Here is a 14,148-nt window from a genome sequence, read left to right on the forward strand (position 1 = left end):
TAGCAGAGGGAGATGGGTTTCTTGGGTCATGCTGTTTCTGTAGCAGAAGTGTCTATGGATTGACATAGACCGCAGAACGCCATGGAGATCAGGAGTTTCCATGGGTTGGCAGGATACTACAAGAATTTTGTGAGAGGTCTTGTGAGTATGGCACAGCCGATGACTAAGCTGACAGGGATGGATGTGTCATTTGTGTGGTCGCCGGAGTGCGAGACGGCTTTCGAGAGCCTGAAGCAGATGTTGACTAGTACACCAGTATTGGTCTTGCCTGAGTATGATAAGCCATATGTGGTGTATACAGATACTTCCAGAGTTGGTTTGGGGTGTGTTCTGATGCAGGAGGGGAAGGTTATTGCCTATACTTCGTGGAAGTTGCTGAAGCATGAAGGAAACTACCCTACCCATGACTTGGAGATGGCAGTTGTAGTTTTCGCTTTGAAGATTTGGAAATCTTATCTTTATGGCGGAAAATTACAAGTGTACAGAGATCATAAGATTTTGAAGTATATCTTCACCCAGCCTGAAATGAACTTGAGGCGTAGGCGGTGGATGGAGTTGATAGCAGATAATGATCTGGATATAGCTTACCACATCGGTAAAGCTAAATTGGTAGCAGACGCTCTCAGCATGAAGCGGGGGGTTTCTGCTCCGGAGCAGGATATGGAGTCTCAGTTGAGTGAGATCAGTACTTTAAATTTATGTGCTATTTCTGGAGGGCGTTTCTGCCAGATCTGCCAGATTTGGGCATCCTTAGACAGATGGGCAGTCTGAGAGTACGATTCAGACTATGGAAGACTTTCTGAGGATGTGTGTGCTGGACTGAGGTGGTCACTAGGCCGATCACCTGAACCTGGTAGAGTTTGCTTACAACAACAGCTATCACGCGAGTATTGGTATGGCTTCTTATGAGGTGTTGTATGGGAGGCCATGTCACACACCAATATGCTGGACTCATGTGGGGGAGAGGAGCATATTGGATGCAAGTTTTGTTCAAGAGACTACGGAGAAGATCTGGGTGCTCAAGCTGAACATGAGAGAGGCTTAGGATCCGCAGAGGAGTCATGCTGATCAGAGGAGGAAGGATATTGAGTTCCAGGTGGATGGCAGGGTGTGCCTCAAGATGGCCATGTTGCGGGGTTCGAACAAGTCTATCTCATAGTCTAAGTTGAGTCCGAGGTACATTGGTCCGTTCAGGATTATGGAGCAGGTGGGACCAGTTGCATATAGGTTGAAGTTGTGAAACGACCCAGCCCTTTTTTTAATAATAAATAATAATAATAATAAATACTCTACAACTAGTAGTCTCATACTTGATACTAGGATTTTTGTGTGTCTATTCTGGCAGGTTCAATTAACCTTATGCAGTTGTAATACTTAAGGTGTCAATCCAGTTGCGAAACTTTACTAACAATTAAGATGCAATCAAGCAATCACAAGTCAAGGCAATTCAGAGAATGTTTTTATGTCTAACAATCCTAGAGAGATCAAAATGCAAAACGGAAACGAGTCACAGAACTAGAAACAAAAATGTATGACGAGAAACTAAAATGAATGAAAACGGAGACAAGTCTAAGCATGAACTAAAAAGCAAGAAACGAAACAATCTCAGGAATGTAATAAAAATCAGAAAGAAAGAAGTCCTAAAGATGGGAGTAATTGATGTTGGTGGAGTATCCTAGTCTATAGAGTGCTTAACATGCCACAAGCAAACCATCCCTAAACAATGAACATCACTTCTTAGCTAATCCAATCTCTTGACAAAATATAGACATATCAACTCCCCCAAACTTATTCTTTGGTTGCCCTCAATCAAACAATAAGGAATAGAGTATGGAAGAGAGGTGTGAAGATGGGGTCTCGGAACCTAAAACATGCTAAATAAAATAGTTAGAGTCAAGGTCCTTGTTTTTAGTTCTATGATGCATGGTGAAGGAACTTTATTTCTTTGATGTACACATGCAATCCTATCAACCACTCCCTTTAACATTCATTAACAAAGAACCATGAATCAAGCTAAGCAACGTCATTGAACTCATTTGGCTAGGATAAAAGGTCAGAGACATAGATGATCTCCTTCTCAAGGGGTTTTATCAATATAGAACAAGGTTCTCTCACGAAAAGGAGTTGAGCGTAAGAGAAGGCTAAAGGTTGAAACCAACTGATACATACAAGAGCAGCGCCCTGTCTACCCAAAGAACATTCCAAACCGAAGTTTGTCCTATCTCTACCTTTCATCAGAAACCTCATCTCAAACCCATTCTTTCATTCTTTAGACTTGGTCTTAGGAGGAGTTCACTTCTTATCATTCTAGCGGATTGGGAAATCTTTATTATCAGTAAGGTTCTTTTTTCCTTTTCTTCTAAGGACTCTAGACATCTTAAACATTTTAATTTCTTTTCTTTGTCTAATCTTTTCATTTTATGCCCAGAACCAGTAACTCATTATTCTGCTCAACCCAAATCCTTTACTAGACTTGTAAACTTTGAAAACTCATCCCCTCCTAAAGACTTTCTACCCTTTACTTTCTTTTTACTCTTCACTTTTCTGCACAAATCGATACCCAATGCCCAAAATCGAGTTCTCACCTAGTCCTACTAGTCCGGATAATGTGAACTAGATCTACACAGGATCCTACTCTTGTCGGTTAGAACCTAACACTTTCTAACAAGCTCTACTCGGAAAAAGGCCTGACACTCAAGAATACAATTGGCTTGAAAGAAGGGTTGGTTAATGGTGCGGGGAACTGTTCCAAAGATGGGAATCAGCTACTTGAATTAACAAGGATGGTAAAAAGGAGAAAGATAATCAAAGTATGTAAGTGGTATCTATGAGTTCAATTTCAATGCATAACAGGATAATTGCAAGTCAGGATTAGGTTCAGGTAGATAGGGAATGATATCAATTCAAAACATGCTTCAATCTTACAATTTCAAGTTCAATCAACAAGCATCAAAGAACTAATAACAAGGGCCTTGATCCTATCCTATTGAATCCAACATGCTAACAAGGTTACAATCATCATCAACCCCTATGCTAAATGCAACAACCCTATATGAATAAACCTAGACTCGATCCTAATATGCAAGTGCAAACTACATGAGCACTCTGTTTTTGTGGAAATTTAATTATTATATTTTTTTTTTCAACATTTTTTTGGTTTTTCTATGCAAATAGATGAATGCAAACTCAAACATGATAAGATGCAAGAATTGGAATCACAAAAAACAACATCAGATACATCATCTCAAACCCTCCCCCAAATTTAAATTACACAGTCTCCTGTGTAAGAAAAATTTGCAGAAGGATTTGAGAATCACAACAAAAACAATGCATGAGTGAACTGGTATATACAAAGGAAAGGTAGGAGTAGCTCAGTCATAGAAAAAGGAGATTGAGCTCGCCCAAGGAGTTGGTGCGTGATACTGACTCTGTCTTCCACCTTGTTCTGGATCCGCAGGAGTGACCTCAGCTAGTTGGTCGACTTGCTGCTCAACCGCTTGCGTGTTCTGATACATGTTCGGCTGCTCGTCACACTGCATGTCATCGACTCTTGACTCACCATGGTCTAATACCAACACAACAACCTCGGTAGGATGATAATCACCTTGATGTTCGATCTGCTGCTCAACCCCGGGCATGCCCTGATAATCACCCTAAGCTTCATCTTGCTGCTCAACCATAACCTCATGCTCATCTCGAGCTGCAGAACGACGCGCTGACCGCCGACTTGAGGAGGCTCTGGAACCTCGTGAAATGCGTCTCTGTCTCTCCCTAGACTCGTGTGACGAGTGGTGTGAAGGAGCGGGTGAAAGCTGACGCTCTCGTGACACATATGAAGATTGATGTGTTGGGGAGGGAACCGGAGAGAGTGTTCTCTGACGAGTTGGCTCGAGTGTCACAGAGTCTCGTCCCGGCATGGGTCTGGTGTCCTCGGAGATAGACATAGGGACGACGGTAGTGGAAGTCGAGTAGCTAAACTTACGCATGAAGTTTTTCATTGTCTTGGTGAAGCTGCTGAACGCCTTGTCTTTGGCCTTCCCCCATCATTGAAGCTTGTTGAGGTGTTCATGAGCTGCTCTGACTCCCTTAGCCATTATTGGTTCTGAGTACTCTTCGAAGTGAAACTGTTCAGGGCGGTACTCAACTTCGTCCTCCTCCATCGGGTCTGCTCCTGCTTCTGCAATCTCTACCCGCGGCATCTCATCCCCAGATTCGTATAGAGTGTCCGTGGGAGGTATGAACTCTACATTTTCACCCCTCAAGATAGTAGTCAGCTCGATGCAAGGCAGGAGTAATCTCGAGGGACCGACCTTCGGATGCACAAACTTGTAAATCAGCCGTCCCTGCCTCAAACCCCGCTCCAGAGTGCGCAACTGCCACAGGTTGTTCGCGTCGATCCAGCGTGGTGAGTGTGGCTCGGATAGTAATGGAACACCAGCTGCCCCAAGAAACCAAGTCATCACGCCACCCATACACATCACTCCGGGAGAGTTGTTTCTGTTGAGTCTCAAGACCAAAGTCCTGTATGACATCATGTAGTTGAGGAGGTAGAGCGAGACGGAAGTGTTGGACATGTCACCTTGCAGCTCGGTGCCATCCATTACCGTGAATGAGAGTCCCTTGAGCGCTAGATCTATCATCTTGAGCTCGCCGTCCGTGATGTATCCCTTAATCTCCTTGGCGTAGAATGCATTGGCCACTGCCTTCTAGAAGTAACGCAACACTAGGCTTCTCAGGTTCGTCACTTTCGTTTTCTATGAAGTTAATGTGGGCGTGCTTCCAATCATCGCCCAGAGTGCTGATATTTCGTTCTGAAAGTAAGGGTGTAGAACTAACCATGAACGCGAAATGTAATGTACCCCAGCCCTCCATCAGACATCATGCCTGGCTCATCCGCGTATAAGTGCATCTCCAAAGTAGAGAAAAACTGGATAGTCTCCTCTTTGTACCCATTCTTGGGGGTGTTCATGAGTCGCTCCAGATGGCATCGCCTAAATAAGTACTGAACATCCTCCACAATCCCGAGTTGCTCCATAGTCTCAACATGAGGGTATCTTGTTCCGCTGAATTCCAACTGCTGAAACAGCTCGTAATACTCCTTGGTAGTCAGTTTCGTCTCGGTTGATTACCCTCTTACGGATTTCCTGGGAGCTTGTGCGGAACGCGACCCAGGTTCTTCCTGTTTGTAATCACTACCTTCCTCTCTTGAGTTAGAAGTCTGTGCCGGTCTCTTCCCGCGACTCTTGCTCTTAGTGAGTGGATTGGCTGGTCTGCTTGACCCCGCTGCTTGGCCTGAACCTCCAACAACTCCGCCGACCATGTTTTTCATTTCTAAGAAACGCCTCGTCATAGACTTAGGCGATGAGCGTTCTCCTGCCTTACAAACATAGGCATATCTCATTTCCTCTATTAGCTCAGCACTCTTTCTGCTCCACTGAGACATGATGAACTCAAACTCAAGCGTTAAAATGTTAGTTCACAAGTGACAAAAGCAATTATGAAGTTTAAAACTGAAAGTGTAAAGAGAAGATTATTCGATCTTGTGGGTGACAAGGTCGACTTGTTAGCTTGAACAAAATGGTGGATAGCTCGATTGACAGTATGAGAGCGGCTCGAGAGAGAGAATTGTGAAAACGGCTCGAGAGAGGTGTTACGACTGAGGCTCGAGTCAAGCTTGATGTCATCGGCTCGATTGCGAGTGGTGGTTGAACTCTCCGGTGTGTGATACAGCTGCGGAGACGTGATGGTGAAGACGACGACTTGAGTGGTGAGTGGAGATGGTGACGAGAGTGTAGGTCGAGAGGGATTGTGAGATTGGCTCGATTGTAGAGTCGTGAACGGGAGGCGAGGTCAGTCGGATCGTTGAGGCTCGAACGTATGGGTCGAGACCGACTCGAACGGAGTAGTTGGCTCGAGCGTGATGTGTAGCTTCACCAGTCGAGTGTGCAGCCTTGCCGGAGCAGGAGTCTTGTGAGAACGAAGATGTTGTCGGGCAAAGAGAGTGAGGAATGAGTGTTTGGTGTGGTTGGTGGGAGAGACTGAGAATGAAAGATTGATGAAGTAAAGTGAATGTCGTTGGGTGAGAGGAAAAAGGAGAGATGAGAAGTTGTTTAAAAAGAGAAGGAGGAGTGTGAGGATAGGGATGGTGGTGAGGTGAGGTGACAAAAAGGTGATGGTGAGTGGTTTGATATGTCTCAAGAAATGGAGCAAAAGAGATAGGAGTTGAGATGATGGGAGGGTTCACGTGGGAAAAGAAGAGAGTGGGGGAGGGTTCACGTGGGTAGAATAGGTGGTGAGAATAGGACATAAGTGGGGTATGGGGTGTGATAAAGATTCTCAGTCTGTATTTTCTTCTATTCCCCATGAGACCGACACACTCTTGATTCTGTTTCTCTCTTATAATTTTTTCTTCTCCTCCCTTTCTTTTATATCCTCAATCTCTTCTGTAAAACCCATCATACTAGACTTTACTCTAAATCCACTCGTTTAACTGCATATTTTTTTTACGTTGCTTAGACTCTCGTCTCTAGATTCCTGAACACTAAAAACTAAAAACAAAAATTAGAAACACAAAGATCCTAAAAAAAAATAAAAAATATTTACAATGATACCTATGGGACTTCCTCCAAAGTGAGCTTGTTTAAAGTCCCTAGCTTGACTTTTCAGCTTTTTATGCTTTTGAGGGTTCATAGAGGAGCACATAAGACCCCTCTGGGCGGACTTGATCAGCTAAATATTTCTTGACTCTCTGACCATTTACAGTGAACTTGCTACCATCCTTATTCAGAAGAGTTATGGCTCCGTATGGCAGAACTTCCTTGACGTCAGAAGGTCCAGACCACCTAGACTTAAGCTTTCCAGGAAATAACTTAAGTTTGGAGTTGAAAAGCAAAACCTGATCTCTAGCCTTGAGCTCCTTGACAACAATTTTCTTATCATGAAAATTATGGGTTTTTTCTTTATAGATCTTTGAGCTCTCATAGGCATCAAGTCTGATTTCTTCCAACTCATGTAGATCAAGAGTCCTCTTACCCTGAGCTGTATCAATATCTAAGTTCAGCAACTTGATAGCCCAAAGCGCCTTGTACTCAACCTCTACAGGGAGATGACATGCTTTACCATATATCAGTTGAAATGGTGTTCTGCCTATTAGCGTCTTGAATGTTGTTCTGTATGCCCAGAGAGTCTCATCGAACTTGAAAGACCAATCTTTCTTCGAAACTCCAACAATCTTTGAAAGGATACCCTTGATCTGCTTATTCGAGACTTGAACCTGTATGCTGGTCTGAGGGTGATACGCAGTAGACACCTTGTGCTTGACCCCATACTTTCTCAGCATACTCTCAAACACCTTGTTGATGAAGTGAGTTCCACCATCACTGATCACTGCTCTGGGTATCCCATACCTTGGAAAAATTATACTTTTGAACAGCTTCAAAAAAACCTTGTGATCATTCGTAGGACTGGCAATGGCTTCGACCCACTTAGATACATAATCAACTGCCACCAGAATATAGACATTACCATTTGATGGAGGATTGAAAGGTCCCATGAAGTCTATACCCCAAACATCAAATATCTCCACTTCCTGGATCGGATTCTGGGGCATCTCGTTCCTCCTTGTGATGTTGCCCATCCTCTGACAAGCGTCACACTTGGTGATGAAGCTGTGAGCATCTTTGAACAAGGTTGGCCACCAGAGACCTGCTTGAAGAACCTTTTGGGCTGTCTTGAATGTGGCGAAGTGACCTCCATAGTTGGAGCCGTGACAGTGCTCAAGCACTCCCTGCACTTCCCCTTCTGTTATGCATCTCCTGAACAAACCGTCAGAACCTCTTTTGTACAGGCCCAGAACTAGTGGTTGACCTCTCTAAAAAACTTCTTCTTCTTGTAGGGATCCATGTCATCAGGAACTTCTCCATAGACCTTGTAATTCACAAAATCAGCATACCATGGTGCAGAGTCTGAAGTGATCACCATACAATTGATTTTTAGGTTTTCAACCCCTATGTCATGCATCTGCTCACAAACCTGGGCGAGCAAAAGTTGTTCCTCAGGCATTGAATCATCTATTGGAACAACATCTTCAATCCTCATTCTGGACAGGTGGTCCACAACTCCATTTTCTATGCCTTTCTTGTCAACAATCTCCATGTCAAACTCCTGAAGAAGCAGAATCCATCTCAACAGTCTTGGCTTGGTATCCTTTTTCGAATAGATGTGTCTCAGAGCAGCATGGTCGGTATACACTATGACTTTCGAACCCAAAAGGTAACTTCTGAATTTGTTGAATGCAAACACAACTGCTAGGAGTTCCTTCTTTGTGGTTGCATATCTTCCTTGAGTCTCGTCCATGGTGCGACTGGCGTAGTAGATGACATGAAGCTTCTTGTCAATTCGCTGTCCCAGAACTACTCCAACTGCGAAGTCTGAAGCATCATACATGATCTCAAAAGGGTGATCCCAATTTGGAGCTTGTACTATGGATGCTGAAACCAACACCTCATTGATCTTGCTGAAGGCTTCCAGACATGCTGCATCAAATTCGAACTCAACCTCCTTGCACAGCAACCTTGTGAATGGTCTTGCAATTTTTGAGAAGTCTTTAATGAATCTCCTGTAAAACCCAGCGTGTCCCAGAAAACTTATGATGTCCTTCACTGCCTTAGGCGGTTGAAGCTGAACCATGACCTCAATCTTTGCCTTGTCAGCCTCAATTCCTCTTTTAGAAATTTTGTGTCCCAGAACGATCCCTTCTTCAACCATGAAATGGGACTTCTCCCAGTTCAGCACCAGGTTCGTCTCCTCACATCGCGTCAATACCCTGCACAGATTTAACAAACAGGAGGAGAAAGTGGAACCGTATACAGAAAAGTCGTCCATAAACACTTCCACTGACTCCTCAATCAAATCCGAGAAAATCGATGTCATGCACCTTTGAAAGGTGGCAGGAGCGTTGCACAAACCAAATGGCATGCGTCTGTAGGCAAAAGTGCCATAAGGACAAGTAAATGTTGTCTCTTCCTGATCATTTGGGTGGATAGGGATTTGGAAGAATCCGATATACCCATCAAGGAAACAGTAATAAGGATGACTGGCTAGTCTTTCCAACATTTGATCAATGAAAGGAAGAGGAAAATGATATTTCCTAGATACAGCATTCAACTTCCTATAATCAATGCACATCCTATGTCCTGTGATGGTCCTAGTTGGGATTAGCTCATTTTTTTCATTTTTGATAACAGTGATTCCCCCCTTTTTATACACAGTGCATTGGAGATACCCAAGTACTATCAGAGATAGGATATATAACTCCAACATCAAGCAGTTTTAAGATTTCTTTCTTTACTACTTCCTTTAGGTTAGGATTCAATCTCCTTTGGGGTTCAATGCTAGCATAAGACTCATTTTCAAGATTGATTCTATGGATGCAAAGACTATGTGAGATTCCCTTGATATCATCTAAAGAATAACCTATAGCATTTCTATACTTTTTAAGCTCAGTTACTAGCAACCCCAATTCATCATCACTCAACCTAGCATTCACTATGACAGGATAAGTAGAATTAGTTCCTAGAAAAACGTACCTGAGTCCGGAAGGGAGAGTTTTGAGTTCTCTCTTTGGAGCTTTCAGTTCCAACCAGTCGTCAGCATGGGAGTCTGGAATGTTCATGGTCGAGTGGGAGGGGTGCGACTCGATCGAGCGGGACGTCGGTGTGTCGAGTCGGGTCTTAACATCGGTCGAGTGGGAGATATCACGTTCTGAACTCTCAGTCTCAACTGCACATACCTCCTCTGCGTCAGATAGCTGCTCGAATTCCTCTGGTCCATCCGTTTCTCTGTGGGAGTCTAGCAGAATCTTGTAACAAGTGGTCTCCTCATGCAGGAACCCTTTTTCTCCACTCTTGGTCAAAGCAGTCTTGAGATGATCCTCCTCAGCTAATTCCTCCAACAACTCATCAGCCAATTTATCCATCTCTTCAATGTAGAAGACTTGTCCTCCAATCGTTGGCTTCTTCAAGGTATCCTTGATGTCAAACTTCATAGTGAAGTCGTCGCCCAGATTAAGATAAATCTTGCCATTTCTGACATCAATGATGGCTCCAGCAGTCGCCAGGAATGGTCTTCCTAAGATCAGAGGATCTTTTGGTTCTTCATCCATCTCCAGAACCACAAAGTCGGTTGGCACTTCCACGTCTCTGATCCTGACGGGTAAGTCTTCTAAAATACCATTTGTAAGTCTCACTGATCTGTCTACAAGGATGAGAGAGATGTCGCAACCCTTGAACCTTGTAAAACCCAACCTCGTAGCAACAGAGAGTGGCATCAGATTAACTGAAGCACCAAGATCACATAGACACCTATCAAAAGACATAGGTCCAAGGGAGCAAGGTAGAGTGAATGATCTAGGATCTTTGAGCTTCTTGGGTACAACCTTCTTCTGGATGATTGCACTGCACTAAAGACTTAGTACCCCCATGCCTTGAACTTCTTTTGATCTCTCCATCACTAAATCCTTTAGGAATTTCTGGTAGTGAGGAACAAGTGCGAATGCATCCAGCAATGGCATCCTCAACTCAATCTCCTTGACTTGTTTTTCGAACAAGGCTTTGTACTTCTCAGTAACTGCTTGTTGAACCTCACTGGAAATGGTAGAGGAGGCTTGTATGGTGGAGGGATGAACCTCGCAGGTTTGTCAGCAGAAACAACAGGTTCCTTAACTGCTTCAGGTTCAGACTGCTTCACTGGCTCGATTGGATCTTTGACTGCTTCGACTGGATCCTTGATCTGAGCTTCATCTTGAACAAAATCCTCCCCATCTAATTCATCACTGTCCTCAGTGATGTCTGGAACTCCTTGCCTGGGAGGCAATGTTTTTCCACTTCTCAGCGTAATTGTGTTTGCAAACTCCTTGGGGTTTTGAACAGCCTTCCCTGGGAATTAGCCAGGCTTTGGTGCAGAACTAGAAGCGGATTGGCCTTCCATATACCTTATCTTCGAATTCAGAGCTTCAAATTTGACATTCAGATCATTGTATGAACATTCCATCCTCTGACTAAGGTCAGCAAACTTCTTAGCAGTATCCATAGATCCACTAGCTTGACCCTGAAGAAGTTGTTGCATCATTTGCTTCATTTCTTGATCGGGGGCTGGAGCAGACTGAACTGGTTGAGGGCGGAATCCTGGAGGTGGTCCTGAGGGAGCATGGTAACCTTTCTGGATTTGTTGTTTGGGTACGAATCCCTGATTCTAAGGCACAAAAGGTTTTTGCTGACCTTGTTGGTGCTGCTGAGGAGGGTACACCTGATCCTGTGGATTTGCAATGTTGGTGCTCTGGTAAGACAAATTGGGGTTCGTCTTATAGGGGTTGTAGCCCTTGTTGTAACCACCCTGATTTTGAACGTAGTTGATCTCCTCAGACTGCTCACCCTCCCCATCTTGAACTTGGAAAGGGTCATCCTCAGCTACGAAATGGACATGCTGCTGCTGACTTAGTAGGAGGCGGTCAAGCTTGTCATTGACATTCTTAAGGTCCCTCTTGTACTTCTCCTCAGACCCAGCTTCGCCGCGAACTGTGCGGTCATAGTCGTCATTGTAGTTGCCAACAGACTGGGCGAGATTCTTAACCAGTTCCCATCCTTCATCAACGTCTTTGTTGAGGAAATTACCGTTAGAAGTAGTGTCAAGCAGCATGCGAATTTTTGGAAGTACACCACGATATAGAGTGCTTAGCATGGACTCGTTGGTGAAACCATGGTGTGGACACTGGCTGTGGTAACCCTTGAAACGCTCCCAGGCTTCACAGAATGATTCGGAGCTTTTCTGAGTAAAGCTAGAAATCTCATTCCTGAGACGTGCTGTTCTGGAATTGGAGAAGAACTTGGCCAAGAATGCTTTCTTGCAACCATCCCAGGTGGTGATTGATCCCTTAGGAAGGTTTTTCTCCCATTGATGAGCTTTGTCTCCCAGGGAGAATGGGAAGAGGCGCAACTTGTAACCATCCTCGCTCACGCCGTTGATCTTGGTGAGACTGCACAGACGGTCGAGCTCGTCCAAGTGGTCGAGTGGATCCTCTATAGGCAACCCGTGAAACTTGTTTCCTTGGATCATGGGGATCAGACCACTCTTGATTTCGAAATTGTTGTTCTGCACGGCGGGAAGGACGATTCCAGCACGCTGAGTATGAGTGTTCGGTGCATCCCCAACACCAATGTTTCGCGGTCTCAGATTTGGTCCATTCGGTTGTTCCATAGCGATTGGTGCGGGATGATCAGGGGGTGACGAACTTGTCGTGGTCTTTGTAACCGATTGATGTCGTCGATAGCAGGAAGAAGATTTTGATGCCCTCTTGATCTGGTGTGCATGCAAGGTCGCAATCAATAGGTTCCTTAGATGCAAAAAAAACAAGCAAACAACCAAAACAAGTCAGTACTCAGAGTGATAAGTGTAACAGAACTTAATCTTGCAAAACTTGAAATCTTAAATGTAGCAAAATGAATCTCAAATGGCAACGGTGCCAAATTGATACTAGGATTTTTGTGTGTCTATCCTAGCAGGTTCAATTAACCTTTTGCAGTTGTAATACTTAAGGTGTCAATCCATAGGGAAACTCTACTAACAATTAAGATGCAATCAAGCAATCACAAGTCAAGGCAATTCAGAGAATGGTTTTATGTCTAACAATCCTAGAGTGATCAAAATGCAAAACGGAAACGAGTCACATAACTAGAAACAAAAATGTATGACGAGAAACTAAAATGAATAAAAACGGAGACAAGTCTAAGCATGAACTAAAAAGCAAGAAACGAAACAATCTCAGGAATGTAATAAAAATCATAAGGAAAGAAGTCCTAAGGATGGGAGTAATTAATGTCGGTGGAGTATCCTAGTCTATAGAGTGCTTAACATGCCACAAGCAAACCATCCCTAAACAATGCACATCACTTCTTAGCTAATCCAATCTCTTAACAAAAGCTACTCAAACTCAACCACTTCCAAACCTAGCTCTCGCTAGAGAAACATGATCAAGCATGGCATGAAAAACAAGTTCATTCACGTCAACAAACATCCTAGACAACTAATCTCTTAGGCTAGGAACGTAAGTCTCTGGCACTAGTTGGTCAGACATTTCATCGAACAACTTTGGGTGCGGAAATGTCTAAACCTAGTTCCAATTGATCAGAGAGAAACTAGCATTTCTAACTCTAGTCCAGAAGGGAATCATACAATCAAAGCTCAAACACTCTACATCGTAAGATCCTCCACCTAATTTATCCCATCCTTAAGACTACCACACTACTCAGATCCGAAAATCATCATCAAGGATGCAAACATAGAAAACATTGAAACAAGCATTATTAGGTAGATAAAAATAAGATTAACAACTTTGTAGAAGGAATCAAATGAAAATACTCAATAAACTCCAAGATGTCGGATTACAAAGTCTCAGAACGTATATGGTGGCTAGGTAAAACCTTTAGGAAAAGAACAAAATGAAAACGAGATAAAAAATAAGATGTCTCAGCAAAAACTTAACAAAATGTATATATAGTAGTCCAACATGGAAAGCCCTAAAACTTAAAACGACAAGGTAAAGCATCGGTTCGGTAATCTCCTGAAGCGTGTGAAACCAAACGTCTTTCTTCCTGACATGTGTGATCGAGTCTGTGCGCGTCGAATGGAATGCAATGTCATCATGGCTCGGACGGACGCTGGGGAGCATGGCTCGGACGGACGCGCTGGGGAGCATGGCTCGGACAGACGCGCTGGGGAGCATGGCTTGGACGGATGCACTGAGGAGCATGGCTCGGACAGATGCGCTGGGGAGCATGGCTCGGACGGATGCGCTTCCAACGTCTCCTCAATACCTGAAATACTCCGAAATGCACAATGTATGCAAGGATGATACAAGAACTACCTAGACATGCAAAATGCAAAGAAAATACTAGAAAATGATGCAAACCAATGAGTTATCCTAGCTAAATGAGTGATAAATATATGCTAAGGAGAGACAAAAATATTGACATATCAATACTCTACAAATCCAATAACCAAACATCAGGAACACATAGAAACCAGCAACCTAGCAATGTTCTAACGACCCAACTCTAGCAACCTAACAATACCAGAGAACAACCAATCGAGTCC

General features: G+C 43.7%; 1 non-coding gene across 1 annotated transcript; it reads left to right on the forward strand.

Moving 5' to 3' along the window:
- The first annotated feature begins 11,749 nt into the window (after positions 1-11,749).
- On the forward strand, positions 11,750-11,856 carry LOC147921033 (small nucleolar RNA R71). The gene has a single exon (XR_015591822.1). It is a non-coding gene; the product is annotated as a small nucleolar RNA R71 (small nucleolar RNA).
- The last annotated feature ends 2,292 nt before the right edge of the window (positions 11,857-14,148 follow it).

The sequence above is a fragment of the Camelina sativa genome, chromosome 19 (assembly GCF_030686135.1).
Source record: "Camelina sativa cultivar CO46 ecotype springtype chromosome 19, ASM3068613v1".
In the NCBI taxonomy this organism is placed as follows: Eukaryota; Viridiplantae; Streptophyta; class Magnoliopsida; order Brassicales; family Brassicaceae; genus Camelina; species Camelina sativa.